The sequence below is a fragment of the Oryctolagus cuniculus genome, chromosome 2, assembly GCF_964237555.1.
Source record: "Oryctolagus cuniculus chromosome 2, mOryCun1.1, whole genome shotgun sequence".
NCBI classification, from domain to species: Eukaryota; Metazoa; Chordata; class Mammalia; order Lagomorpha; family Leporidae; genus Oryctolagus; species Oryctolagus cuniculus.
In genome coordinates, this window is record NC_091433.1 from 15,844,841 (window position 1) to 15,850,840 (window position 6,000).

A 6,000-nucleotide genomic window follows, 5' to 3' on the forward strand; every position below is an offset into this window, starting at 1 on the left:
ATGTCTAAAATATTTTTTAAAAGAAATTAAAATGTGTTCCATAAAAAGGAGGTATTTTAAAGGAAACAACAAAACATGAAAAATATCAGTTGGATTTTAGCATCAATAAGTTAAACAGCATAATAAATACAACTGAAAAAAGCATTGATGAACTGGAAAATATACTTGCAAAAATTAGCAATAACGCAATGGACAAAGAGGTGGCAACTTAAAAATCAAAAGAGACGAAATGACAAATGGATGATAGTGTGAGAAAGTCTAGCATACATCTGTTCAAATATCCAGAAGGAAAAAGAGGATAGAATTTTAAAGGGCAAAGCTTAAGATAAAATCGTTAAGAATTTTCCATAATGGGAGCCGGTGCTATGGCACAGCAGGTTAACGCCCTGGCCTGTAGGGCTGGCATCCCATATGGGTGCCGGTTCTAGCTCCTCTTCCAGCTCTCTGCTATGGCCTGGGAAAGCAGTAGAAGATGGCCCAAGTCCTTGGGCCCTGCACCTACGTGGGAGACCTGGAAGAAGCTCCTGGCTCCTGGCTTCAGATTGGCCAGCTCCAGCCATTGCAGCCAATTGGGGAGTAAACCATCGGATGGAAGACACTCTCTCTCTCTCTCTCTCTCTCTCTCCCCTCTCCATCTCCCCCCTCTCCCCCCCTCCCCGCCTCTCCTCTCTCTAAGTAACTCTGACTTTCAAATAAAATAAATAAATCTTTTGGAAAAAAAAGAATTTTCCGTAATGGATCAAAAATATTCCTCTGATGCAAGAAACAACAAATTCCAGGCATATTAAATAAGTAGAATTAACTTCATAATTGTAATGGAACTGCAAAAAACCAATAATAATGTGCAGATCCTAAGAATAACCAACCAGAAAAAAAACAATTACCTACAAAGGTTATATCATTATTCACAATTTCACTGACATCACACTTCTTAATGACAGCAGTGGAAGTTAGAAAATGGTGGCAATTCAGTGTTAATGAAGTAGAGAGAGTGTGTTGTTTCATTGTTTCAAGGGGTGGGTACTTGATGGCACAGTTAAGGTGTTTGGGACTCCTGCATCCCCTATCAATGGGTTTGCATCCCCGTTCCAATTTCGATTTCACCTTTCCAATAATGTAGTCTTTGAGATGCAGTAGGTGATGATTCAAACATTTGGAATACTGCTGCCCATGTGGGAGACTTGAATTGAGTTTGAGGCACCTAGCTCCAGCCTGGCCCAACCCTGATTATTGTGGGCATTTGGGAAATGAGCCAGCAGATGAAAGACATCTCTTTCTTTCTCACACTTTCTCTCTCTCTCTCTCTCTCTCTCTCTCTGGCTCTTTCAAAATAAGTTAATTTTAAAAACAAGAAGTTGGGTGAAATTATAGTACCTATGTCATAGGATTATTTAAAAGGTTAAATGAGTTCTTAGTTATGGTTGTGAATTATAGTGGGAAGGATCTGGGAGTTGGAGAGCAGCACATTTGTCTTCAAATTGATGTCCTGTCTTTTCTTTTCTTTCTTTTTTTTTAACTTTTATTTAATGAATATAAATTTCCAAAGTACAGCTTATGGATTACAATGGCTTCCCCCCCATAACGTCCCTCCCACCTGCAACCCTCCCCTTTCCCACACCCTCTCCCCTTCCATTCACATCAAGATTCATTTTCGTTTCTCTTTATATACAGAAGATCAGTTTAGCATACATTAAGTAAAGATTTCAACAGTTTGCTCCCATACAGAAACATAAAGTGAAAAATACTGTTTGAGTACTAGTTATAGCATTAAATCTCAATGTACAGCACACTAAGGACAAAGATCCTACATGAGGAGTAAGTGCACAGTGACTCCTGTTGTTGACTTAACAAATTGACACTCTTGTTTATGGCATCAGTAATCAACCTAGGCTCTTGTCATGAGCTGCCAAGGCTATGGAAGCCCCCTGAGTTCACTGACTCTGATCATTTTTAGACAAGGCCATGGTCAAAGTGGAAGTTCTCTCCTCCCTTCAGAGAAAGGTACCTCCTTCTTTGATGACCCATTCTTTCCACTGGGATCTCACTCGCGGAGATCTTTCATTTAGGTTTTTTTTTTTTTTCCCCCCAGAGTGTCTTGGCTTTCCATGCCTGAAATACTCTCATGGGCTTTTCAGCCAGATCCGCATGCCTTAAGGGCTGATTCTGAGGCCAGAGTGCTGTTTAGGACATCTGCCATTCTATGGGTCTGCTGTGTATCTCACTTCCCATGTTGGATCATTCTCGTGGCTCACTAGGCTAATCCTCCGCCTTGCGGCGCTGGCACACCGGGTTCTAGTCCCGGTCGGGGAGAAGGATTCTGTCCCGGTTGCCCCTCTTCTAGTCCAGCTCTCTGCTGTGGCCAGGGAATGCAGTGGAGGATGGCCCAAGTGCTTGGGCCCTGCACCCCATGGGAGACCAGGATAAGTACCTGGCTCCTGCCTTTGGATCAGCATGGTGCGCTGGCCACGGCGGCCATTGAAGGGTGAACCAACAGCAAAGGAAGACCTTTCTCTCTGTCTCTCTCTCTCACTGTCCACTCTGTCTGTCAAAAAAAAAAAAAAAAGAGAGAGAGAGATGTCCTGTCTTTTATTAACTGTTATTAGTCTTTTCTTAACTGTTATTAGCTTCTCTTGTCGCTCCCCGTCTTCGTGGAGGAACAACACAGGACCCTGCGCTGTTCTTTTGTCTGCTCGGCCCTCCCCGGGTTTGCTGCTGGTTCTTCCCGGGTTTGCTGCTGGTTCTTCCCGGGTTGGCTACCGACCCTTCCACCTCCATGGAAGGGCGGTTCCCCCTGGCCACTTTCCCCACTTCTGCGGGAGAGCGGCACACCGCCAGCCGGCTCTCTCAGGGGCTGCACAGGTGTTCCTTCAGATAGATGTTCCCCTTAGATGTTCCTGGTGCATGTTGTCTCTCTCCTCCTTTATAGTCCTCTTCCGCCAATCCCAACTCGGCTGCCCACACGCCGAGTACGCTGCTCTCCTCCAATCAGGAGCAGGTCCCACAGTCTATTGGTTGAACTGGAAGCATCTGTGTAGAAGCTGTTTCCTCCTCTCCCAGCGCCATATTGTGGGAGAGCAGATGCATAGAATAAGTCTTAATTCCAGTAACTTAGTCTAGTCCGAGTTGCTCCCCACATCTCTGATCCCCAATCCCTCATCTGAAATAGATGCTTATATAGTATTGCTGTGATAATAAAGTACAGTAATACACATGTAGCTCTCAGCAATGTCAAGAATAATAATAGCCACTCAATAAACATTGCATTTCATGATTCCACTTGCTTCTTTTTAGCGATGGCATTGGTCAGCTTTCATTATTTTAACAAAAGAATCTAAGAGGAGCTTCTTGGGAAGTACAAAAGTTTGCTTTGTTTGCAGCTTTGAGATTAAGGGTTCAAGATCAGGTGGTCCCATTAGTCTTGCATCAGGTAGAGGCTGGTAGTGGTGTAGTTTCTGTGGAAGAACAGTCACATGGTAAGCCAGGAAGCATGCCCAGCCTATATAAACTTCCCTCTCTCAAGAAGTACCTTCCACAGCAAGTCACAGTACCTAGACTGCCCACCAGGCTCGCCTGCCAGAGGCCATACATAGATCAAGTCTCCATCCTTAATCTATGAACTGTTAACATAAGTTTCAGATTTTAATATCTGTATGTGTATGGAGGGCCAGATCCTATCCAATCCATCACAGTTGTTATCTTTTTTAAAAAAAGATTTATTTTTATTTAAAGGCAGAATAACCGAGGAGAGAGAGAGCTTCCATCTCCTGGTTCACTCCCCAAATGCCTGCAATAGCCAGGAGCCAGGAACTTAGTCCATATTTCTCACTTGGGTGGCACCAAGCTAAGTACCTGGGCTACCATCTTCTGCCTCCCAGGTGCATTAGTGGGAAGCTGGATCAGAAGCAGAGCAGCCAGGACTTGAACCACAACTCCAGTATGGAATGTGGGAATCCCAAGAAGCAGCTTACTGCACTGCACCACACACCTGTCCCAACAGCTGTTATCTTGAAATTCTATTAATTTACATCAATTTTTGTTTCTTCACCTGAAAACCATTGATACAATAGTAGACTGCACTGCTTTGGAATCATCAATCCATCCAATTTGGTCATTCGGTACATGTTGGCTGAGCCTGTACTCTGTTTCAGACCGGTGTGGAGTTCTGGAGGTGCAGAGATTATTAGTTAAGCTGACAGGGGGAAGGGTTAAGTGAATTAAGGCTTGGGAAATAGCTAGCACTGCACCTGACACATGGAAAACCACACTCCAGGTTGGACTTTCTGTCTGTCCTTTCCCTCCCATAGCAGCTCCTCCAGGCTCTGTACCCACTAGAAAAAAAAATAATGAGGCTCAGCTCTCTCTTTCAGGTCTTATGGAAAGTTTCTCCCAGTGATTGCCGGAGCAAATCTGGGATCCAAATGCTGGGCAGGCCTGCCATTGCAGCAACAGGCCAGTGGCTGGATAGTATTAGAAAGTTGTATCATAATGCCGTGAGAATCAATAAACTGAGGTTAATGAGAAAGGAAGTAATATGAGGGCAAATATGTAAAAGGAGCTGTAAGGGACTTCCTGAGAATCTTTATAATGCTTCACATTAGCAGAACACTGGACCCGATCATGAGGCATCTGTCCCAAAAAGAAGAGGACAAAATATGATAAGGATACCTTCTACTGGGAACCATACCTGAAAACTGATATTTCTAAGGAAAGAAAACAGAAGAATGAACAAACAAGTAATCATGTATCTAAAATCTGTAGACACAGCTGCTCCCAAAGTATTTTCTGCTAAGCCTGAAGCACAACTGAATAATTATTTAATCTGTAGGTGTGTTACCTTAAACAGAGGTCTAGTTTACTCTTTAAAAAAAGAAGGCAAGCCTGGATGCAACAAACACAGTCAAGTTCTGGTTCCTCCATTTACCGTGTGACTTCCTTTATTTCAATGTCCAAACACAGACCCTGAGCCGAAGATTTGGATGCCAGTGATTGGTTTGGGAGGTGTTCTCACGAAGTACACGAAGGAATGTGGATGTGGGAGGGAGCATGACATACAGATAAAGGACATATCACTGAGAAGGGCACTGCTGTGGGCAGTTGACTCATTTCCATGTTGGCCTTCCAACTCTGAGAATCACATTTCGTAACTGCACCATGGAGGGATGAAGAATATTGAATGATCTATCCACCAACTCTTGCCATTCATGAGCTGAGTTTGTTCTGAGGCCACTAATTCCACAAACTGGTAGCCCCATTCCTGTGACTGGAAACCTCTGTCAGGCAGAGACTTCGAGAAAGAGGAGTATCAGAAACTGTCTAGTAGGACTCCAATAGCATCCCTTATGGGAACTTAGTCTCTGTAAACCTGTTGCCCTGTCCAGTAAGAGAAATTATTCTTTACCTGCATTACCTATATTTACTTACTATTTGTAACTCTTGGTACCTAATAAAATCAATCCTATGATTCGCCGACAGGAGAGATGTGCCCAGGCTCCCACAGTGTTTGGTGTGTTCATGGGACTAAGTTCTATCCACTGGGATGCAGGAGGAGTGGAAGGGCCTCTTTCAGATCCAAGGCATATCTTTTACATGCTCTGTGTCCCCATGGCGGGGGTCCATTCAACCTTGGTGGATGAGGACAATGCACTGAGAATGGCATGACTGACAAACTCAAGGGGAAGGAACTAGGTCTCTGATGGCTGCATAGAGTGGAGCTGACCCAGTCATCCTGGACTCCTGGCATTGGGACTTTTCACTAGTAATAGACATAACCTTCTGTGTCCTCTATGCCATAACATTGTGGGGTCTTTTGTAACAGCATCTTTTCACTTCACCAGCTGCTATGGTTTGAACATGATCTTACCCTTGAACTCATTGTGGACTTTAAATCCCAAAGACACAAGCTAGTGGTACTACCATGATGGAAATGTAATCAGTCATGACATGGAGATGTAGGGTCTTTGGGAAGTGATTCAGATTAGATTAACTCATGAAGGGGGTGCC